Source organism: Lissotriton helveticus, chromosome 8 (genome assembly GCF_964261635.1).
Source record: "Lissotriton helveticus chromosome 8, aLisHel1.1, whole genome shotgun sequence".
NCBI classification, from domain to species: Eukaryota; Metazoa; Chordata; class Amphibia; order Caudata; family Salamandridae; genus Lissotriton; species Lissotriton helveticus.
The window spans coordinates 517,387,023-517,412,932 of NC_136069.1; positions in this window are offsets into that span (position 1 = coordinate 517,387,023).

The window sequence follows — 25,910 nt, forward strand, 5'->3', positions numbered from 1 at the left end:
TTAAGCCACTCAACATGGTTTAATGCCACCTTGTAAATAAGGATCCTTTTCTCGCAGCACTTAGCGTGAAAGGGACAGGCAATGGATGTTGCAGTGGGCTGTCTGCTGCAACACCCATTGCTTTTGACGCTGCCCGCTATTTACAAGGGAGGCATACCAATGGGGCAGTGCCACAAAAAAGTCTAGGGAAAACCTGGTCTGAACGTGGCAAAATGAGGAGAAATTATTAATTTCTCCTAATTTTTGCTGCTTCTTTTTGTGCTGAATTCTGCAGCACAAAAAGAAAGAGCAAATCACCATTAGTGATTGTTAATGTGAAAGTAGGTTTCCCTTCCTGCACACAGACAATCATTACATAATGACGAGTTGCAACTTCTATGTGTTCTGCACAAAGCAACACACACAGAAGTTACAAATCATCATTAGTGATTTTTTATGTGGAGGAAAGGACACCTTCCTGCAAATGAACAATCAATCTCTGCAACGCAGACACTCTTGCACTATGGTGCAAGGGTGCCTGCGTTGGCACTAGGCAGCTAGATTTAGCACCAGCGTAAGGGGAAACACAGTGGTGTGCCGCATTCTTGTGAATACTGTGCACCCGTGCATTTTTAAACTCCCGGAGTGCATCGTTAGAAATTTTGGAGTTACACTGCACTCCACCAGTTTATTGAAAATATGACACTGTGTTTAGTCAGCTCACGCACCCTCACATGCAGCTCTCCTTCATTGGAGCCCGGCCTGAGTAGTCAACTGACCCTGTTCCAGTGCATTTGGGCTTTGTTGGCATAGTTTGTGTGTGATACCAGCTGGTAGCCGCTGTGGAGGATCCCCATTCAGAATTCTCTAGTTACCTTAGGTCCAAGTCGACCACATATGAACAGTGAAATCTGGGGAGAGTCTCAAAAAAGCTATGCACATATCCTGAAAAGTATAGAGTGCACTTTTACCGTTTTGGTCTTGTTTTACTGATAATACAAAAAGCTATGTTTATAAACCTGTGTGGGGTCTTTTTATGGTGTATTCATTTTTTACTTTGTGTTTTGCACAAATACTTTACAAATTCCATCTTTAGGTATACCTGACTGCTCTGTGCCAAGCTACCAGAGGGTGAGCACAGGCGATCTTTTATTATGTACGAGCGTGCCCTGACTAGAGTGAGGATTCCTGCCTGGCTTGGGTGTATACCTCAGCCAACCAGAAATTCAATTTCTCTTTGCACAGCCTGTTTTGTACCTGTTCTATGCTCTGCACAGTTTTCAGCCAGGCCTGTGCCTCAAAAACCTCCACATTCTGCTGGTGGATTTGGTTGCAGGGGTTGTCTGGACTTTCAACTAGCTTAATTCCTTGTAGAAAAATTGAACAGCACCAAAGTTATGAAGGATTTAAACTCTAAATGCCCTTCCATTTATCTCCCACTTATTTATCGTTGTCCACCCTTCAAATCTGATCAAAACTAGATATGGGTAAAGTTGAAATTACATCAGCATATTTGGTATACTTTTGTTAATTGTATGTAACAAAATGTATGTGTAATTAACAAGATTACGCCAATATGCCATATTGCTTAAAATAATCCAGGGGCATATTATCAAGGGATTTATCTCTGCTTTTTTGGCTTTAAAAGCCAAGAAAGCGGAGATAAAATTATCTCCCTATCAGCAACAGGGTGCTAACATGCAAATCCGCATGTTAGCACCATTTTTCTCTATGCTTCCCCTTGCATCTCTAATGAGATGCAAAGGGGGCGTTCCAGAGAAAAATAATAGGAGAAATGTTGTTAAGCGACATTTCTCCTATTATCAAGGATTTCGCTAACCCTGTTAGTGATAAAAAAAAAAAGCAGCGCTAACCGCGGTTAGCACTGCTTTTTTTACACCTGGTCAATGGACTGTCACCAAATCCATAGCCCATGTCTGTCAGTTCTGTAGTGACAAATAAGAATTGCCCAAGGATCCAATTGAATCATCAAAGGAAAGTCAGCAACAGAAACTACAGAGTTCAACATCTGATACTCCTGAAGTAAGAGCAGAGCACGGAGATGAGCATTCTGCAAAGAGGGATGATGTTGTGACAGCTCTTCCATTGTACACAGCAGCTTCAAGAGAAAGACGGAGCACTCTCTGATATTCTGCAAGTCTCCACTTCTGATGATCTTGATATGGATTGGACCAAACCGAGACCTGCCAAAAGACACAAGAGAAAAATATAGTTACCATGCAAGTGAGGAAGGTGATTGTAGGAATGTAGGATGTGCTTCTATGGTTACCCCCACTTTTTGCCTAGTGCTAAGCTGTATTTGACTAGTCTGACTGATCATACTAATCAGGACCCCAGTCTATCTTCTTCCTCCCTAAATTGCTTTGTTCAGGACTTAGGTACATCCTAGATTAGATACTGGGGTACCCTTATAAGTCCATAGTATATGGTTCTAAGGTACCCAGGATGTACTATGCCACGCATGAGAGACCCTTCAAAATGAAACCACAGGCCTGCCATTGGAGCCTGTGTAAGCTGGTACTAGCACCACTTACTAAAGATATAGGTTTCCTATATCTAAGGTTTCTACACTTAAAACCTATAAGTCACGCCAGTAGCAGGCCTTTGCAATCCTGAAGGCAGGGTGCTTGGTTCTAAGTGAGAGGGTGCCCCTTGTTGAACAAGGCACCCCTGCAGCCTACGGAGTCCATTCTCCTGGGTTGTCAGTGAACCAGCCATATACTATATAGAGGGGCACTGCTTAACTACACAATGACCATCGCAAAACTGGCTGCAACAAATCATATCATGTTTGACATCAAACATGTTGGAATCATACCTCCCACACCATAAACGGTGTGGGAGGTATGATTCCAATCACTGGAAGAGGCCTCCATTAGGCTCTCTGTGTTACGGGTACCAGCCTTCTTGACCTGCACAGCACAAAATGGTTGCTGCCAACCAGAGACACGATTCTGTCCTCCTGCTGCTGAGCCAAGCTCAAGCAGGGGAAGGCAGAACAATAGGGATCCTGTCACAGGGAGGTGTGACCACCTGCCAGACAGCATTTAGTGTATTTTAATGGAGTGGGTGCACTTGCCAGCACCACTCAGTCTGCATGAGGGGCACTATTGATGTCCCTGTGCATAGTCCAGTTCAAACCAGTCCTGGGAGCCATTGGCTCCTATTGTGGCGCTAAACTGGATGACAAAGGACATGGGAGTAACCTCCCTCCTGTCCAGACCCTACCATGGGAGGGCCCCCTAAATCTTCCCAACCTTTTCCCTAGGGTACTAAAGGGCTTACCTGGGTGTAGGTCCCTAGATTCATCGTGAGATAAGAATCTGATCAGACACTACTGCTCTTCTACCATTTAGGCACTCTGGACTTCGCTGGACTTCATTTTGGCTTGGCTTTGTCTCCCTTCCAGTTTGCTGCATTGGCTGGTGCCTGTGCATCATACAGAACCTTCCAAGGTGTGTGAAGCATCAAATACACTTGAAGAATACTCCCTTGGAGTGAAGGAGTCACTCCCCTGCATTCGCAGGCACTGCAACTAAGTCAACCGGTCTGCTTATCCTAAGCTCCTTCAGACTCTGAAAGGTTCTGCAACACAGGTGGGTGTTGTCCACAACTTCCAAAGACTGTCCTGTCTTCTCACCAAGTTTGAGGCCTGTAACCCTCATGGGGGTTGCACTGCACCGACTTACAGTTGCAAAGGCTTGTTGACTTCTTTACAAAAAGATCGTCAGGCTCCAAGTAACCCCAACATTGAGCATCTCCTGTGACCAGAATCTTCAGCCACACCACATTGTATACATCGTGGCCTGCATCTTTTCGTGAGCTGCTTGAGGTCCTCTCATGACTTCTGTGCCTCTGGCCTTTGGGTACATTTGAGGTTCACCTTCACTTTTCTTGGGTTCCCCTGGTTGCTCTGGCCTGCCCTGACTTCCCTGCTTGTGGTGTGTTCCCTGGACCTTGCAGGTCCCAACATTGTACATTCTTCAACTTCTGCGTGGGTTGCATTTGCCAAGGCTTGTTGGTGCTCGCACTGGGCACTGATCCCTCTGCAATCGACCTCCAACGTGGGACAGCTCTTGTGCGGCTCCTGGTTTACTTCAGCATCGCCTGGTCCTCACAGCTGCAGAGTCAAGGTCCTTGTCAATTCTCCTGCCACACCAGACATTGGAGGGCTTTCGTCTTCCAAGTCTCCTGGTCAGTCCTGAGTGTCATAGATCTGTCTCCTCTACTTGCAGGTACCTCTCATCTAGAATCTGCCTTCAGATTCTGCCAGACACTTTCTCCTCTTCCAGCAGCTGCACTTTCCAGAAGTCCTCCATTGGAAACAATGGCGGTTTCCGACCTCACTTCACACGTATGCACCCGGCTTCCCTGGTGTAGCTAACGTGGGTACTAGGGTGTCCATGGGTGGGGTGGCTCTCCAACCTTCTGTCTTCCATGGAGTTTATTCAGGGTCTACAGGGAACTGTCCTTAACCTTTAAAAATCCAACCAAAACTTGCACGTAGGCTTGTACGAGCACACAATTGTGTACTCACACTGCTCTCTGTGGGGCTCCTAGTCCCTCACCTTGGGTGGTACCTTGAGTCAACAGCACTTATATGTCCTCTCAACAGTGAACTGACTCCAGTCATGGTTCTTATTAACCCTGGGCGGAGTTCGCGGAGTTGCACTTTGTGAAGCTACGTGAAGCTACGCGAAGTGCAAAAATAACTCTGTCACACTACGCGGAGCTCCGCGAGCAGCGAAGTACAGTCGAAAAATGCCATTTGCGCTTATTGCACAGTGCCATATGCTTGTCCACACTGTGCAATCATTGCGAACAGCACCATGCACAGCGCAAGCTTACCTTTTTACTCGAACTGCAGCTTTCTCAACGAGAATGGGCAGTTTCTCAATGCGAGAGCGGTCTCGAGCATACGCAACCACTCGCAATGAGAAACCTGATCTTCCCGCATTTAGAGATTTAACCGGGAGGTTTATTTTCCACACTCGCGCTCGCAACTAGATGTTGGTGATCGCGAACGAGGAAAAATCTTGCTGGGAGGTGGATTTTCCTTGCTCATGCTCGCCAACTTGACATTGGTGAACGCAAACAAGGATAAAACTCTGCTGCGCGTAGCGCAATTTTTCAGAACTCCGCAAGCTCCGCGTATCGCGGAGTGCGGGAAACTCTACAAACTCCACGAGGGGAGCGGAGTTCACCACCCAGGGTTAGTTCTTTTACTACTTTTTAAGTATAAGGTTTAGTCCCCCCCTGGGGCCCACTGTGTCTTTCGTGCTATTTACTGTGATTTCTTTGCAAGTATTGTGTGCATTGTGCGTATCTCCAGGTAGGAGACATTTGTGTGTGTTATTTTATAATAAATACATATTTTTATAAATAACTTGTGTGGTTATTGTTTCACTTAATCTATATTATAAGATTCCATTCTGGTAAAACAAGCTGCTTTACACTCATTCTGGACTAAGTCTAAAGGCTGCTCTCCACAGTTACCACTTAGAGAACTTTCTAAGGTTGTCAAAGACCTCTTAAATCACCATAAGGGTTGTCTAGACTGGTGCAGGATGTCCACTTACATAAGTGTACATCATATACCAGGCCATCTTTTCACAGTTATGATTAGCAAGTGATTTTTAGTGTGGAGAGTGGCACAAAGGAAGTACTGCTCCTCTCTATTCAACCTGTTCTTGTTCATATAGTTTAATCAACCCTGCCTGCTTTCATCTCTTCAAGAACAGACCCCAGAATCCTACAGCAACCACCATCCCTACTACAGTCACAGCCTACCATTTATAGAAGGCCAACACAACTGTCTAACTGCACCTCAACAGTTTCTTCAGGGTTTGGCACAATAAGAAAACTTTCCTCCTCAGTTTGAGACTTCTTTACACTCAGGCCTCATGACCAGCACATCACAGCATGATCAATAAAAAAAAAATGTAGTGATAATCCAGGCGGACATTAAGGTACTGGAGGCCAAATGGCTCATCTGAAAAATCACCACACTATTGTATGGTAAGAGCAGTTCAACTGATAGAAGTATGTGGTAATGATAAAGATGAAGAGGATACCAGCCTCATATGATGCTGCCCTGAGACTGTTCCACATAGTGTGCAGCCTTCACTCCCTGTAATCTCAGCATGGCACAAGGGATCAGCACCTAGATGTAGGTAATTTTAATTTACCGATTCAAAAATACCGAATTTTACCAATTCGGTATTTTCGAATCGGTAAATGCTATGTGGGTAAAAAATTGGTAAAAAATACCGAATCGTTAAGATTTGGTATTTACTGAATCGGTAATTACTGATTCAGCATTTGCCATTCATTCCTATGGGCCTGGAGGCCCATAGGAATGAATGTCAATTACTGAATCAGTAATTACAGATTCAGTAAAATTGGGAAAAAGTCAAGGGTGGCAGGGTGCCACTTTGACACCCTGCTGCACCCCAGATTAGTGCTTGTGTGCACATGTGGCACATTATGTCTGTCACATGGCACAGGTGTAAATGCACAGATTTGCATTTACATAGGAATTCGTTATTTACCACCAACTAATAGTTGGTGGTAAATAACGAATCCTTAAAGCCCAGAAGCACTCTTTGAAGTGCTTCCTACATTTACCGATTCGGTAAATACCGAATCGTTAAATGATGATTCGGTAAATACCAAATCGGTAAATACCGATTAGTTATTTACCGAATCGGTAAATGTGTCTCCTACATAGGAAAAGTCTATTACCGGTCGGTAACGGCCGATTTCGGCCGTTACTGACCGGTAATGGCCTTCCGACATCTGGCCCTTAGTCACTCAAAAGTGTCCAATCAGCCTTACTGCTCCCCATAGCTCACTAGCGAAGGTGTCACAAAGAAAATAGTCACAACAACCACCTTTCAATGATTATGTTAAAAAAAGGGGCACTTACCACCAAATCCATGATCTAGTAAATGTATACATGGGAAGCTGGCAACATCGTTAGCATTTAACCTCCTATCTTTTTTCGTTCATGAAAGGAGAGGAGTATCTTGAATTTGTAGAGAACCTCTCCCAAAATGAAAAGTTTAGCCTATTTTTTCACTGTTACTTTGCCATTGCTGCACCATAAAGTGCTGCAATTGTCTGGTCATGATATGAAGACAAGCACAGTTCGGTCCATTCACCTCACGACAGACACGTGGCTGAATTGGCAAACAACAGACTACATTTGTATCACTGCACACTGGATCGCCTTCAAGGGAATGAGGCAACAGCTAACTGCTGGTATCACTGCTGATACTACTTTTTGGGACATTCAGCAGCAGGCAACAGTGATGTTCAACATGGAGAAATCACATGAATCTGTCAATCTTTTGCATCAGTTTAATACTAAATTTTATGAATGGCTTCAACCCAGCAGTCTCAGCAATGGATTAATTGCCTCCGACAATAGCAAAAAGATTACCAAAGCCATGGCTGAAGAAGAAGACTTTATTGCTGGCTGGGATTCCTAAATAACTAAATATTCATATTAGTACAGTATGCTTTATGACCTGTAAGGGGAACCAGGTGCTGTCCATAGCACAGGATGTTGAGCCGACACTGAGACTTGAACTTGGATCCCCAGGTCTGGCTGTTATGCCACAGCCTCTCACTTCAAAGAAGTAGTCAGCAACATATAGTCAGTACCCTTTCAAAGAATTTGCAGTCATTGTTGTAATTCGTTATAAGCTGGGAAGCAGTTGGGAATCATTCAGCATGCTAATTAGGTACCTATAAAAGACCTTGTTCAGGAGGTACCAACACTTTGGAACTCAGCCTATACATGCAGAAAATGCCTATTTGAACAGTACGGGTCTATCAATGATTATGCAATACAAATGATATATAAGGATGCGACTGCCAAAGTCATGACAATGGCATGACAAGTGGCAGCACCAGTAACAATTAAGAAGATGGTCCGGAACTATCTGGATGACCTAACAGCTGTATATTCGGATCATGACCCATTGACCTATTGCCTATGGAGAAAAGAGCATTGGCCAGGACTCAGAAGCCGACAATAAAGTACCTAGCATGCCTGGTAGCCAGTGAATCTTTGGAGCATGAGTTCAGTTCACCTGGGGCAGCTATCGCAGTCGCTAGGACAAGTCTCTCTCATGGAAAGTGTTTAGGGGCCTGAGAAAAAGGGGGGTCCCCAAAACATGGTTTCCCATCCATTTTTCCATAGGATATTTAGACACAGCTATAGCCCAAACAGCTGACCACATTTACATCAATTTGGCAGAAAGCTAAGTCTTGCTCAAGAAAGGGTTCTTTTTGAATTTGATGTAAATCTGTTTAGCAGTTTTTGACCAATTAATGCTCAAGAATGTTATATATTTCACACTGCAGAGGCTCTGCGTACCCACAAGATCCCCTCCTGAGATTTTATTGGCTGCCACCAGATCAACAAGGATGTGGCAGCAGCCATTTTAGGACTTGGGAAAGCAAGAAAAAGACATAGGGGGCAGAGTAGGGATACTGTGATCCCCAAGGTATGGTGGTGGGGTTCAAAATATTGTTATGAATTCACAGAAGATCCAAAAATTGTGATTACATTAAAAAATGTAAAAATAAGATGTGCAGTTAAAAAAAATACCCATTAGGTTGGGCCAGGGCCTGCGGGGCATGGGCAATTTTACTAGACGGGGGTACATGCTGCACCTTCCAGAGCCTAAGAAGGCACCAGGGCACCAGTGATCCTATCCTCAAGGGCCAATATGCTTGTAAAGGAGAGTGGGGCACTTGGCCACCTTCCACAAGCCTCTTGGAGACCCCATTCCATGAGGGAACATGTGGAAAAAAGTGGAGGGGTACACAGCCTCTCACAAAGCCTTTGTAGGCCCCATGGATCCAATCCCCATGCCTGTTTTTTTTAATGGAGTGATCACATGCCCCCCTCCCTAAGCCTTTGTAGGCCCTGGGGACCCCATTCATCAGAACCAAAATTAAGTTTAAAGGGAGGGTGACTATGCTGCCCACCTCCTTGGGCTTTAAAGGCTGGATGAATTGATCTGTCCTGGGGAGCACCATCCCAAGACAGTGTAGTTCCCCTACCCCCACTAGCACAGGCAGGGAAACATATGGTTCTTCTTAAAGATTTTATTTCATTAAGTCGGACAGTGCATTACAAACACTGTACCAATACTAAATTCGAACAGTTGAACTATCATCCCATACATGTCAAAAAACAGCAGTAATTCCACAGACAGTGACCTTTGTGCTGAACCTTACAGTAGAAATAATTGGCCTTTAATCCTTCTCTCCCAGATAGGAGCCCCACTCCCCATTGTTGCTCATATAGCCTAACCCTCTGATTCCTGCATGGTGTCTGCAGAGCACTCCTCGACCTCCCCAAACCTTGTAGGGATCCACGACCATGTTTGCAAATCCTCCTCTGCATGGTCTTCCCTGCTACACTGATTGAGCCGCATCTCTTCGGCTACTGCCCATATCTTCACATATTTTACCAATCCCTGTTCCCTGAGCCCTAACATGCTCCTCCATTAGATGGCAACTTGCTGTTTGGCTAGCAGCAGGGCCAGTTGCATTCATTTCCATTCCATTTTCCTGTCCTTATGTTTTCTGGCTGTCCCTAAGAGACAGGTGGCTAGGTCCTACTCCACTTCTATACCCTCAATACACTCCAATCGCTGGACCAATAACTCCCAATAAGAATGCCCTGGGGCAGTGCCAGGCTAAGTGAAGGAAGGTTGCAGGTGCACCCTGACTCCGGTAAAATCCGTCAGTTTTAGTGGGGTTTAATCTTTGGAGGAACGCTGGGGAGACATATCTGCGGTGTATATAATTAAAATGTACTAGTTCAAACCACGCAATGCTTGCCCCTTGCTTAACAACCGTGCAAATACCTTTCCAATGTGCGTCTTCTAGTTGTGTACCCAGTTCTGCTTTCCACATCGCCTAGACTGAAATATGGTTCTTGCTTATCTGCATTCATGGCTATGTATAAGTCAGAAACTAACTGTCTATTTCCATCAAAATCCAGTAATATCCTGAACAGATTAGAGGAAGGCAGGGCTTCCTGGTATGTGTCCAGAAATCTTGCACTATGTCCACAATGCTTGTATACAGTAGAAACTGACCCCACCCTACACCAACGGTCCCCTGTGTTGCTTCAAATGTGATGATTGTGTCGCTGGGGTAAAAGTCACCCAGAGTCAAGTGGCCCCCATTACTCTAGGCACTAGTATCAACCTCGTCGGACAACAGGCGGAACATTGAGAGGTCCCAGAAAATAAACACCCATGCAAAAGGGGCACTTCTGAACACCGCCTTAACTGCACTCTACCATAATGATGATTTATGTTTGATTAGATATGGCTCTGCTGGGCTATCCTCTCACTGGCATGAAACTACTGTGGCATTGTCATCTCGTGATTCATCCGTGAGTAAATCCTTTTCCCAGTTTTCCCAATCAGGCAACCAGTTTACTGCATGTCGCAGCTGAGATGCTATATAGTACATTTCCATATCGGGTAGTGCTAATGCCCATTCTCCAAAGTAGGTGAAGAATCTCATTGGTTAATCTGTTCTGGACTTCTTCCCAAACTAACATTGTTGATAAGGAGTGTAGACGAATAAAAACTGTCCTAGATAGTGTGTCTATAGAGTGCTGTAGAATATATAGATAACATGAAAAAAACACAATTTTCACCACTGCAAGAAGGGATAGGGGGAGCGTGTTCCAAACAGCACAAATTTGGTTAAGCCCTCTATAATGCGAACAATGTTATACTGGTTCCACTTCTGAGCCGAAAGTGCAACCATGATCCCCAAATAGCAGAAGTGCTCAGTTACCCAGCGCAATGGCAAGTCCTGCAACTGGGTAGGGTCTGTTTCACCAGCCGGCCCAGGGTCAAAGTCTTAGTCATGGTAATGCGCAGTCGGGAAATATCCTCAAAGGTGTCAAAATGCTCTAAAAGCAAGAAGAGTGATTCAAAGTGGAGCCGTCAGATAGAAAATGGTGTCATCTGCATTAAGCAAGATTACATTATCGTATCATGCCTTAAATGTCAAATATTCATGGTTTTACTCCATCAGGGTATGAACCCACACAAGTGGACCAGTCTGCCAATATCAGTTCCCAATTGTAATGCGAGAACTTAGTACAGTATCTTTATATCAATATTTATCATGATGGGACAACATGAGGATGGGTCCGATGCCTCTGCACTGCGTTTCAAGATCATTGCAATGGTACCTTAACGCATTGAGGTCAGAAGTATTTTCTTAACTAGCTCTTCAATAAAAAACTCGAGCAAACAAGAAGCCACCACTGTACTATAGGTCTGATGGAATTCAGCTGTGAAGCCATCAGTTCCTGGCATTTTCCCCATTGGAAGAGACTGAATAGCCACCCAAACATCCTGTATCATGAGTTAAGTGTCAAATTCCTGCCATGCACATTACCCAGCTGTGGGATCTGTATCCAGGGTAAATAATTTGAGAGTCTATCACAGTCCGGTTCCAATGGGCAGCGTATGCTTGCTTTAAATGTCCCTAAAACACTTCTAGTATGTCACTTTAGGTTCATGCCTCACCCCCGGGTATCTGTGAGTTAGAGCACCGGGGTACGGTGTATCTCACAATGAAGGATACAGGCCAGCAGGCTGCCGAGCTGCTCCCTTCAGATGAAGCAGTTGTTGATATGATTTCAGCGTGTAATGTTCTAGCCTGTTCCTAGTTTCCATCAGCTGCCTCAACAGCTCGGTTGCAGTCTCCTGGTGTCTCTCCTCCCCATATGACTACCTCTGTATGGCTGGCAAGGTTTTCTCCCTATGAAGGAGTTCTACTTGTAGTGTGCATCGCACTCCACAAGAAAGACACACACAGCTACCCCTCGGGTCCACTTTCAGCGTCTCCCATTCCGTTCGGTCTACTCTGGGTGGTCATCCAGTTTGAGTCAATATAGCCCGTCAGGAACTCTGCTATTGTTTGACTGCCCACCTGGTCCTACAGTATCTAATTATGGAATCTTTACGAGGGGGGAACGGGTGCTCCTCCTCCATTGGAATCGACATGCAACCAGTGCAATGGTCAGATAAATAACATGTCAGATGCACTACATCCTGTGCCCTGGCGGCTGTCTGTTGTGTTACCAATATTCGATCTAACTTACTAAAAATGCCATATGTGGCCAAGTAGCAGGTATATTCCTAATATCCTGGGTGAATCTCTCCAAAATTCTCTGAACCCCAAGATTGTCATCCTAGGTTTAGTACCCTGTCAGTAAGAGTGACAATCAAACTCCCCATTTACCACACAATAAAAATCACCCACCCAGAATGTATCAATCCCTGGGGTAGCTACCAATACATCAGTCCTTGTAGGGTAAAAGGAGTTGTCATCAATATTGGGACCTTATAAGTCAATGACTACCATGTCTTGGCCCTCTAATGTACCCTGAATCAGTATGTATTGGCCCTCTAAATCAGTCTCCATATATGTCAATGTGAACAGCACCCTAGGAGCTATCCACACTAGCGCTCTCCTAGAGAACGACGAGTAAGTAGCGTAAGATGTCTGCCTTCTCCATTATTTGCATGCTTTTTAGCTTTGGTATTAATTAAGTGGGTCTCTTGGAGACACGCTATACTAGTCCATGAGGTTTAAGAAGTGACAGCAATCAATAGCGTTTGTTCCAAATTCCAAGTCCTCTAACATTCCAGGAAAGAAGTTTATAGCCAGTACTGACAGTCATGGTATTGTATGTTCTGATGTCCCGATTCCTGTGATGCCCACATGCTAGGATGACTACAACCCCCTTATACGAACCTGATATCCTTTCTCAAGGAAAATGTAAGAAACAAACTGCCCATGCCTCACCCTCCCACGGGCAACCATAGTGCCAATATTTGACTACAGGAACCCAACCGGTCCTGTCAGGACAAACACAACACATCAATTGGTCCAACAGGGCCCAACTAACTGGAACAACAATGAGAAAATCTACCTCCCCCAGCCAGGAGTCCCCACCATCATTTATAGCTTCAAGCAAAAAACATCCATGTGTATCTCAATGTATGATCCAGGATCCAAACTACCCACATTCTCAAATACCACAAGTGGCCACAGTAGATGAGAGGATAATCAACAGTGAAAAATTAGACATGTCAATCATTTTCACGAGACACCATATCCCACATGAGTAGGTCTCCAACTGTGTAAACAATAAAGTACTTCATAATGAAGTTTAAACTGATTCTCCCAGCCCTCCCCATTCCCACCCTCCAAAATAGCCTTCTCCGTAATCATCTCAGAAGCTAGACCCAGAGCCCTCGATGCAGCACCCACTAATAGCTCTCCCTCAGGTGACATTTTGCCTCCCACAGAGGATGCCGGTAGAGTAAAATGCATTGCTCAGTCATCCCGTATATGCATTCTGCCGCAACCCAAGTTGGTATTGTCTGTGTCTGTGAGGGACATCGTTGGGGTGCAACTGGGTGTATCCCCCATATCCGGCAGCGGTTGGTACTGCCAATCGAGGTAGTAGCAGTATCCCTAATCTCAACCCATTCCCAAACATACTCAGGTCTGTCAAGAAAGTGTGCTTTATCATTGTGCAAGACTTTCAGTTTAGCTGGATACAAGAACATACATCTTTAGCCAATGTCTTTCAATTTCTGTTTGGTGGCTGTGAAAGACTTGTGCTCCTCCTGAACCAGTGTTATGTAATCCAGGAAGATAGCTATAGTAGAGTTCTCAAATCGAGGTACTTCTTGTTCTTTGACCTGCTCTCAAGATGCAATCCCTATCCCGTAGTTGAGTACCTTAGCTATTATGACCCTAAGAGGGGTACTGGGATGTGGCAGTGGGACCAAGGTCCTTTGGGCCCGTTCAGTGATGAAGATGTCCAAAAGGCCCACGGCTTCAGGGACGATCTGATCCAACCTCCAGGAATCATTCGGTGGATTAACTCTCCGCTTTCTTGGGAAAACCCAGCACATGAATGTTGTTGAGGCGGAAGCGACCCTCCGCATCTTCTGCTCCCCTGTCCAGATCCACAACCTTGGTAGTCATTGTGGCTACCAGATGCTTCAGGTCTTCACCACCCTCTGTAGATGCTCGATGTTAGTTTCAGCATTAGTACTTTGAATGAGACTTTACATAAATCAGCTCTCAGAAAATTAACATCTATGGACACAGCCTCTATCCAAAGCTGTTCGTGATCCCTGGATAGCCACCAGGAGGTCTGTCCTTGAGGGCTCCGAAGTGCTCTACCCCGAGTCCCCTGCGTCCACAGCACCCAAAGGCCTGTTAACCTGTGAGTAGGCTGTCACAGGGCGGTGTACTGTGCTATGGTGTTCATCGCCTGTGATCGCGCAGCAATGTTTGTCATGGTGAAGTTCTCGCCACCCACTATACACCTGAGTGTCTGCGCTAGGGAGCAATCAGAAGCCAGCACTGCTTTGTTCTGTAGAATACACCAAAGGAGCAGGGGCCAGGCCCATAGCAAGCTGGTTGCAAAGCAAGGTGTGAAGCGCAGCACAGAGACCTCCAAGACCCCATGCCTTAACTTCCACATCCCCCACCAGACAATTGACACCATAGTGCTTAGCGTCATCCCACTGCTGCCATGGGCTCTAGTGATAACAATCCTCAGAGAGGCAGGTGAGACATCCCAGCCCCCAGATGCATCAGGGAGCTTCAGGCAGTGGCCAACCACAGGGAGCAGGAGCGCCAGGGCATTCCAACCACCCTAAGTACCAAGGTCTTTTGCACTTTGAAAAAAGGGAAGTGTACCTAAGCCTCTGATAGCAATTTACACAATAAATGCGGAAAAATGGGGATAAACGCAACTTTATTGGTTAACCCTGACATTTAATTATGTCACTTTTTTCAAGATGAATCATCAATAATTTTAAGATCTAGGCAGTGAAAAGCACGTAATCAACTTCATGTATAACCATATACATTTCAGGGTACATTTCTACGTGAAAGGAATATTTACACTCGTGAAAACAAAAAAAAAATTGTGAGACAATAATGTGCATACAATTTACAAAAACATGGATGCAATTTACAAAAACATGGATATATATACAAGCCGGTTAATCAAGTAGAAATCTTTGAAAAGATGAAGGATAGTGGAAATCACTTCCAGCATAGAATGACATTAGAATACAAGGATGTTAATATATCATGAATAACTGTCGATAGCATTTAATGTCACTATTTGAATGAAGAATGCCGACGCGTTTCGAGTCCCACTGAATGGATCACAGGACTCTCATCAGGGCAGTAATATTCGTATCCATGGGGACTGTTAAAACAAGGGGAGACAAGGGGGATAATTTTACTACAAAATCCTCAATCCATTTTATCTTACATAAGGTTGCATCAATGTGATGCGGCGTACCTTGTTTTCTTATTGCCAAAATGGTGTACTTGCTGATTTATTTAATAAATTGGTTTTCAAGGCTGTGGCGGTCACACTGCAAAAGAAGTGTACAAGGGATAAGCTATTGTTCCCAGACTAAGCCACCTGGTGTTCAAATGAACCAGGCGGACAAGAGGGGGTTTACCTTTCAGATTGTTACGGCGTGTCTGCCGTCATGCAGAAGTTGTGCCGTTTTCATTCGGTCAGCGTTTCTGAAAAAATGATGAATGAAACTACGGTAAACAAGGTGCCGGGTGGAACTGTCTGTCGGTGAATGACCCCAAACAAATGATGATAACTTACTCGTCATGGGGCAAGCGCGGAAATTAATGCCGCTATTACTTCAAAAGACTTCAGTTCTAAAAAGGAAAAAGGTACGGGCAGGAGTCACTGGGCTGGTTCGAACAAAAGTTAATGCACTTGGAGGTGGGGTATTCATGTTGTGCTTACCGTACTCAGGTAACAAAGACACCGAGATCGGTTCCCTTCCAACTTGGATTGAAGCGGTTGGAAGGATAAGGAAGTTGTCAGTTAGAAGAAAGTTCCGATCACATGGTGTCTAGTATAGCCAATCAGAGCACGGAGGGGAGTCCATGTAATTGCTATGTCTTACGGGCTATGTAGTTAAAACCCATCGTAATTATGAGGGATTGAAGGTTAAGCCCTATTTACTTCACTGAGACAATTAAGGCCCTTGTTTACACTGTCAAATTTCATACTCAGATAAGCCTCTTTGCGCAATAGTGTAGTTTCGACACTAGGCTGATGTTTGGGATCAATCCAGACCAAAACGGTCCATTTGAAATCATTTTCACTATGATTGTTGTTCAAAAAATGTTCAACCATCGGCGCTGACATAACTTTTTTCTTGATACGGGAACGATGTTGTGTAATCCTTACATTAATCGATTGACTGGTCTTTCCAATGTACACCCTCTGGCAGGGACACACCACAGCATAAACCACATTCTTGGTCTTACAATTTGTGAACGCATCATGCTTCCATTTGACCTCATCATGGTCAAAGATGTTTCCCTCAAGTGTTGTCGAACAGGACACGCAGGTGCCACATTTATGGTGCCCACATATAGGTTTTAGGTTCCACTGTGCTATTAAATCACTTCTCTCTTTGGGATTTAACTGTCAGCCTTGACTAGCTGTTGACCTATACTTGTATTTTTCCGCATGGCGAAGATAGGTTTATGAAGGGGATGTTCCAATGTTTCTAGCAGGTGCCAATTTTTCAAGATGATGCGCTTGAACTGGTTTGTGTGCTGGCCGAAGGTCGTCACACACACCAGCTTCTCAAGCTCACCCTTTTCTTTAATCTGGAGTAGATTCTCTCTGGGGGTGAATCTTGCTCTTTTTGTTGAATGTTTTAAGAGCTTTTTTGGGTAACCCCGTTTCGCCATCTCATTGCAGAATGTAGTGGCATGTGACTCAAAATCAAACGCGTTTGTACAATTGCGTCTGATCCTTAGCAGTTGCCCATAGGGCAAATTGTCTTTCAAGCACTGTGGGTGTGAGCTTGTGTAATGTAAGATAGTGTTTCTATCTGTTCCTTTTTTGAAAATGGTGGTTGTGAGCACTGATTCGCGAGTACCTACTGTGACATCAAGGAAAGTCATGCTGTGATTGTTGGAATTTAACGAAAATTTGATATCATTGTGCCGCGAATTGAGCCAGGCATGGAACTGATCCAACTCAGTCTGGCTCCCCTGCCACAGGAGCCAGACGTCGTCAATGTATCTCAGCCATTGATGTATTTTGGCGGCAAAGGAGTTGTTGTTATATATGAATCTTTCTTCATATTGTGCCATGTATAATACTGCCATCTCCGGCGCATAAGGACAGCCCATGGCTGTCCCCTTGATTTGGACAAAAAAGTTGTTTTCGAATTTAAAATAATTACTACGAAGGGTGATTTCTGCCAATGCCACAATGAATGGAGTAGGTACCCTGTGGGGTCTGTCACGCTGCTCAAGATATAATTCTATCACCTCCAAAGCCTCTTCCTGAGGAATTTGGGTATAGAGTGAGGCGACATCAAGTGTCACCATCAGCTGTGTTTGATCATCAAATGTTTGCCCCTCTATTTTAGTAATAAAATCAGTCGTGTCTCTTAAGTACGATTTAACCTGCAGTATGAATGGTTTCAAAAAGAAATCGATATATTTAGAGACAGGCTCTAGTGCAGAGTCGCAACCCGACACGATGGGTCTGCCTGGTGGTGTCCGTTCGTTTTTGTGTATTTTGGGCAAAAAGTAGAGAACAGGTGTTCTCGGGAATTTTTTGTTTAGGTATTCAAACTCTTTTGGGCCTACAAAGCCTTCATCCAACCCTATCTTGGTAATTCTTGCTATTTTGTCCTGAATAGCGCGCAGAGGGTCCTCTTGAACCTGTCGGTACCATTCTTTGTTATTCACATGTGCGAGTCCTTCATCGAGGTACATAGAGCGAGGCCACAGCACAACTGCCCCGCCCTTATCGGCTTGTTTGATTAAAATCGATGACCTAAAACTTGACACATCGATTTTAATCAAACACGCTATTCAGGACAAAATAGCAAGAATTACCAAGATAGGGTTGGATGAAGGCTTTGTAGGCCCAAAAGAGTTTGAATACCTAAACAAAAAATTCCCGAGAACTCCTGTTCTCTACTTTTTGCCCAAAATACAGAGCCTGTCTCTAAATATATCGATTTCTTTTTGAAACCATTCAGTAGCCATGGGCTGTCCTTATGCGCCGGAGATGGCAGTATTCTACATGGCACAATATGATGTCGCCTCACTCTATACCCAAATTCCTCAGGAAGAGGCTTTGGAGGTGATAGAATTATATCTTGAGCAGCGTGACAGACCCCACAGGGTACCTACTCCATTCATTGTGGCATTGGCAGAAATCACCCTTCGTAGTAATTATTTTAAATTCGAAAACAACTTTTTTGTCCAAATCAAGGGGACAGCCATGGGCTGTCCTTATGCGCCGGAGATGGCAGTATTATACATGGCACAATATGAAGAAAGATTCATATATAACAACAACCCCTTCGGCGCCAAAATACATCAATGGCTGAGATACATTGACGACGTCTGGCTCCTGTGGCAGGGGAGCCAGACTGAGTTGGATCAGTTCCATGCCTGGCTCAATTCGCGGCACAATGATATCAAATTTTCGTTAAATTCCAACAATCACAGCATGACTTTCCTTGATGTCACAGTAGGTACTCGCGAATCAGTGCTCACAACCACCATTTTCAAAAAAGGAACAGATAGAAACACTATCTTACATTACACAAGCTCACACCCACAGTGCTTGAAAGACAATTTGCCCAATGGGCAACTGCTAAGGATCAGACGCAATTGTACAAACGTGTTTGATTTTGAGTCACATGCCACTACATTCTGCAATGAGATGGCGAAACGGGGTTACCCAAAAAAGCTCTTAAAACATTCAACAAAAAGAGCAAGATTCACCCCCAGAGAGAATCTACTCCAGGTTAAAGAAAAGGGTGAGCTTGACAAGCTGGTGTGTGTGACGACCTTCGGCCAGCACACAAACCAGTTCAAGCGCATCATCTTGAAAAATTGGCACCTGCTAGAAACATTGGAACATCCCCTTCATAAACCTATCTTCGCCATGCGGAAAAATACAAGTATAGGTCAACAGCTAGTCAAGGCTGACAGTTACATCCCAAAGCAGAGAAGTGATTTAATAGCACAGTGGAACCTAAAACCTATATGTGGGCACCATAAATGTGGCACCTGCGTGTCCTGTTCGACAACACTTGAGGGAAACATCTTTGACCATGATGGGGTCAAATGGAAGCATGATGCGTTCACAAATTGTAAGACCAAGAATGTGGTTTATGCTGTGTTGTGTCCCTGCCAGAGGGTGTACGTTGGAAAGACCAGTCAATCGATTAATGTAAGGATTACACAACATCGTTCCCGTATCAAGAAAAAAGTTATGTCAGCGCCGATGGTGGAACATTTTTTGAACAACAATCATAGTGAAAATGATTTCAAATGGACCGTTTTGGTCTGGATTGATCCCAAACATCAGCCTTGTGTCGAAACTACACTATTGCGCAAAGAGGCTTATCTGATTATGAAATTCGACAGTGTAAACAAGGGCCTTAATTGTCTCAGTGAAGTAAATAGGGCTTAACCTTCAATCCCTCATAATTACGATGGGTTTTAACTACATAGCCCATAAGACATAGCAATTGCATGGACTCCCCTCCGTGCTCTGATTGGCTATACTAGACACCATGTGATCGGAACTTTCTTCTAACTGACAACTTCCTTATCCTTCCAACCGCTTCAATCCAAGTTGGAAGGGAACCGATCTCGGCGTCTTTGTTACCTGAGTACGGTAAGCACAACATGAATACCCCGCCTCCAAGTGCATTAACTTTTGTTCGAACCAGCCCAGTGACTCCTGCCCGTATCTTTTTCCTTTTTAGAACTGAAGTCTTTTGAAGTAATAGCGGCATTAATTTCCGCGCTTGCCCCATGACGAGTAAGTTATCATCATTTGTTTGGGGGCATTCACCGACAGACAGTTCCACCCGGCACCTTGTTTACCGTAGTTTCATTCATCATTTTTTCAGAAACGCTGACCAAATGAAAACGGCACGACTTCTGCATGACGGCAGACACGCCGTAACAATCTGAAAGGTAAACCCCCCCTTGTCCGCTTGGTTCATTTGAACACCAGGTGGCTTAGTCTGGGAACAATAGCTTATCCCTTGTACACTTCTTTTGCAGTGTGACCGCCACAGCCTTGAAAACCAATTTATTAAATAAATCAGCAAGTACACCATTTTGGCAATAAGAAAACAAGGTACGCCGCGTCACATTGATGCAACCTTATGTAAGATAAAATGGATTGAGGATTTTGTAGTAAAATTATCCCCCTTGTCTCCCCTTGTTTTAACAGTCCCCATGGATACGAATAATACTGCCCTGATGAGAGTCCTGTGATCCATACAGTGGGACTCGAAACGCGTCGGCATTCTTCATTCAAATAGTGACATTAAATGCTATCGACAGTTATTCATGATATATTAACATCCTTGTATTCTAATGTCATTCTATGCTGGAAGTGATTTCCACTAGCCTTCATCTTTTCAAAGATTTCTACTTGATGAACCGGCTTGTATATATATCCATGTTTTTGTAAATTGCATCCATGTTTTTGTAAATTGTATGCACATTATTGTCTCACAATTTTTGTTTTGTTTTCACGAGTGTAAATATTCCTTTCACGTAGAAATGTACCCTCAAATGTATATGGTTATACATGAAGTTGATTACGTGCTTTTCACTGCCTAGATCTTAAAATTATTGATGATTCATCTTGAAAAAAGTGAAATAATTAAATGTCAGGGTAAACCAATAAAGTTGCGTTTATCCCCATTTTTCCGCATTTATTGTGTAAATTGCTATCAGAGGCTTAGGTACACTTCCCTTTTTTCAAAGTATAACGTGGCCCGACCTACCCTCTGTCCCATTGGGCCCAACTCCTCCTATTGTTTCAATTCACGAGCGGGTTTCTTACCCGAGTGGGTCGGGACGGATACAACGTGTCCCCCTTTCAACTTTTTGTAAGGATTAAATCCTCTGCAGGAGACTCGTCTCCTGCCTAGCATGGCAGAAAAAGATACGCTATCCTTCACGGAAAGCCATATTCAAAATTTAATCGAATCCTCTCCATTTTCTACCATATCCCTCAGTACCTCAGCTCAACAGCAAAATGAGGCAGACAAATTAATTTGTCTAAAAAAAAAACACGTTCGCACAGAACTGCATGGCCACTTTCTATTTAAACATTTAAAAGCTGGGACCATTCCTTGGGGCCTCCAGGTCAAGAACATTCCGGTTATCTTTGTAGAAGACACAGAATACAAAAAAGGTTTCAGTCAAATTAATACTAAATGCAGCAGAGATTTAATGGTGCACACCATAGAGACAGCACAACGCATATGTAGTCAAGAAGAAAGGGAGATAGAGGAACTTATTAAAACCATCTCTGACAAGCAGACTGTCACTGAAGCAAAAGCGCTTCTTGATAAAATTGAAAAAGAAATCGCGCTTTTTAAAGATAACACACTTAATGTCAAGTCAGCACAGTTTGACAGAGACTCTAAATCATTCAAATTGGAACAAGTGTACCCCTTTCTCAAAGAAGACTTCTACACCTCAGGGGAGTCACGGGGGGCATTGAGATCTTTCCAAGGCAGACCTAGAAATAGATTTTACACATTCTCTGATACAACCTCTTCGGATTCTCCCTCAGATTCTAGACAGAATAATTCCAAAAGACAAGGTGCACCTCCAGCCCCTCCTTTTTTAGCCAGAGGCGGGCAATCAAGAGTCAGTTTCAAAGAGCCATGGGAGATGCGCACTCGCATCAAGTTCTACAAGAACTAGAGAAATCCACCATAGTGAACCTTTCTGAAAAACAACTGACCAGGGATGAAGAGATGGTTTTGAGCCTGGGCCTCAAGTTTGTTCCTAAGAAAAGAACTGATTTTACCAAACTCAAGCTAGAGGCGCTTGATTTTTGCCGTAAAATTAGGTTGAAAGCCTTCTTCGCGGGTTCCGAGGTGACGGAAAGTCATGAAACTACTGGACTAAGAGTCAAATCGAGATTTACCCCTACGCAAAATATTCCGAGACAAGTCATTGCTTTTGAACAAGCGGTTCTATCATCACTCACTAAACTTGAAAAGACAAAAAGTTTTGTGAAAAACAAAATTAGTAAAGGTCAAACTTCAGCTATCCGTGACCTAAAACTTGACACATCGATTTATATCAAACAAGCCGATAAGAGCGGGGCAGTTGTGCTGTGGCCTCGCTCTATGTACCTCGATGAAGGACTCGCACATGTGAATAACAAAGAATGGTACCGACAGGTTCAAGAGGATCCTCTGCACGCTATTCAGGACAAAATAGCAAGAATTACCAAGATAGGGTTGGATGAAGGCTTTGTAGGCCCAAAAGTGTTTGAATACCTAAACAAAAAATTCCCGAGAACGCCTGTTCTCTACTTTTTGCCCAAAATACACAAAAACGAACGGACACCACCAGGCAGACCCATCGTGTCGGGTTGCGACTCTGCACTAGAGCCTGTCTCTAAATATATTGATTTCTTTTTGAAACTATTCATACTGCAGGTTAAATCGTACTTAAGAGACACAACTGATTTTATTACTAAAATAGAGGGGCAAACATTTGATGATCAAACACAGCTGATGGTGACACTTGATGTCGCCTCACTCTATACCCAAATTCCTCAGGAAGAGGCTTTGGAGGTGATAGAATTATATCTTGAGCAGCGTGACAGACCCCACAGGGTACCTACTCCATTCATTGTAGCATTGGCAGAAATCACCCTTCGTAGTAATTATTTTAAATTCGAAAACAACTTTTTTGTCCAAATCAAGGGGACAGCCATGGGCTGTCCTTATGCGCTGGAGATGGCAGTATTATACATGGCACAATATGAAGAAAGATTCATATATAACAACAACCCCTTCGCCGCCAAAATACATCAATGGCTGAGATACATTGACGACGTCTGGCTCCTGTGGCAGGGGAGCCAGACTGAGTTGGATCAGTTCCATGCCTGGCTCAATTCGCGGCACAATGATATCAAATTTTCGTTAAATTCCAACAATCACAGCATGACTTTCCTTGATGTCACAGTAGGTACTCGCGAATCAGTGCTCACAACCACCATTTTCAAAAAAGAAACAGATAGAAACACTATCTTACATTACACAAGCTCACACCCACAGTGCTTGAAAGACAATTTGCCCTATGGGCAACTGCTAAGGATCAGACGCAATTGTACAAACGCGTTTGATTTTGAGTCACATGCCACTACATTCTGCAATGAGATGGCGAAACGGGGTTACCCAAAAAAGCTCTTAAAACATTCAACAAAAAGAGCAAGATTCACCCGCAGAGAGAATCTACTCCAGGTTAAAGAAAAGGGTGAGCTTGAGAAGCTGGTGCGTGTGACGACCTTCGGCCAGCACACAAACCAGTTCAAGCGCATCATCTTGAAAAATTGGCACCTGCTAGAAACATTGGAACATCCCCTTCATAAACCTATCTTCGCCATGCGGAAAAATACAAGTATAGGTCAACAGCTAGTCAAGGCTGACAGTTACATCCCAAAGCAGAGAAGTGATTTAATAGCACAGTGGAACCTAAAACCTATATGTGGGCACCATAAATGTGGCACCTGCGTGTCCTGTTCGACAACACTTGAGGGAAACATCTTTGACCATGATGGGGTCAAATGGAAGCATTATGCGTTCACAAATTGTAAGACCAAGAATGTGGTTTATGCTGTGGTGTGTCCCTGCCAGAGGGTGTACATTGGAAAGACCAGTCAATCGATTAATGTAAGGATTACACAACATCGTTCCCGTATCAAGAAAAAAGTTATGTCAGCGCCGATGGTGGAAAAATTTTTGAACAACAATCATAGTGAAAATGATTTCAAATGGACCGTTTTGGTCTGGATTGATCCCAAACATCAGCCTGGTGTCGAAACTACTCTATTGCGCAAAGAGGCTTATCTGATTATGAAATTCGACAGTGTAAAAAAGGGCCTTAATTGTCTCAGTGAATAAATAGGGCTTAACCTTCAATCCCTCATAATTACGATTGGTTTTAACTACATAGCCCATAAGACATTGCAATTGCATGGACTCCCCTCCGTGCTCTGATTGGCTATACCAGACACCATGTGATCGGAACTTTCTTCTAACTGACAACTTCCTTATCCTTCCAACCGCTTCAATCCAAGTTGGAAGGGAACCGATCTCGGCGTCTTTGTTACCCGAGTACGGTAAGCACAACATGAATACCCCGCCTCCAAGTGCATTAACTTTTGTTCGAACCAGCCCAGTGACTCCTGCCCGTATCTTTTTCCTTTTTAAAACTGAAGTCTTTTGAAGTAATAGCGGCATTAATTTCCGCGCTTGCCCCATGACGAGTAAGTTATCATCATTTGTTTGGGGGCATTCACCGACAGACAGTTCCACCCGGCACCTTGTTTACCGTAGTTTCATTCATCATTTTTTCAGAAACGCTGACCGAATGAAAACGGCACGACTTATGCATGACGGCAGACACGCCGTAACAATCTGAAAGGTAAACCCCCCCTTGTCCGCTTGGTTCATTTGAACACCAGGTGGCTTAGTCTGGGAACAATAGCTTATCCCTTGTACACTTCTTTTGCAGTGTGACCGCCACAGCCTTGAAAACCAATTTATTAAATAAATCAGCAAGTACACCATTTTGGCAATAAGAAAACAAGGTACGCCGCGTCACATTGATGCAACCTTATGTAAGATAAAATGGATTGAGCATTTTGTAGTAAAATTATCCCCCTTGTCTCCCCTTGTTTTAACAGTCCCCATGGATACGAATAATACTGCCCTGATGAAAGTCCTGTGATCCATACAGTGGGACTCGAAACGCGTCGGCATTCTTCATTCAAATAGTGACATTAAATGCTATCGACAGTTATTCATGATATATTAACATCCTTGTATTCTAATGTCATTCTATGCTGGAAGTGATTTCCACTAGCCTTCATCTTTTCAAAGATTTCTACTTGATGAACCGGCTTGTATATATATCCATGTTTTTGTAAATTGCATCCATGTTTTTGTAAATTGTATGCACATTATGGTCTCACAATTTTTGTTTTGTTTTCACGAGTGTAAATATTCCTTTCACGTAGAAATGTACCCTCAAATGTATATGGTTATACATGAAGTTGATTACGTGCTTTTCACTGCCTAGATCTTAAAATTATTGATGATTCATCTTGAAAAAAGTGACATAATTAAATGTCAGGGTAAACCAATAAAGTTGCGTTTATCCCCATTTTTCCGCATTTATTGTGTAAATTGCTATCAGAGGCTTAGGTACACTTCCCTTTTTTCAAAGTATAACGTGTCCCTACCTACCCTCTGTCCCATTGGGCCCAACTCCTCCTATTGTTTCAGGTCTTTTGCACAGCACATCATTTGCCTGTGTACACAGTCTCAGGCAGTCAGCCCCACAGTAAAGGCCCTTGTGCCAGCCTCCCCACTCTGCAGGGAAGGGGCCTCCAGAGTTCAGAGTCACTAAGTGTGTGATCAGCTATTCCAGAACTTTACTGAAAGTCTGTGGCCCCGTGCTAACAATGGCATCAGCCACCTGTATGGCATCTAACTTCCTCCTGGCTGAATGAGGATCATGTTGCGCCCTGGCCTTACAGCCTCAAATTATGGTAGAGGCCACAACGGCCATTGGGGAGGTGCCGCAAGTTGGGGATCACCATGCCCTGCAGGAAAGGAAGCCAGCCAGTTCATGCCTCACGTCTCTCGAGCTCCGATGTCTGCCTCCCAGCCCACATGGTCTACTGCAGCCCCCCAGGGACCATGAGGTGCTCCAGCAACGTTGTCAGAGCAGGT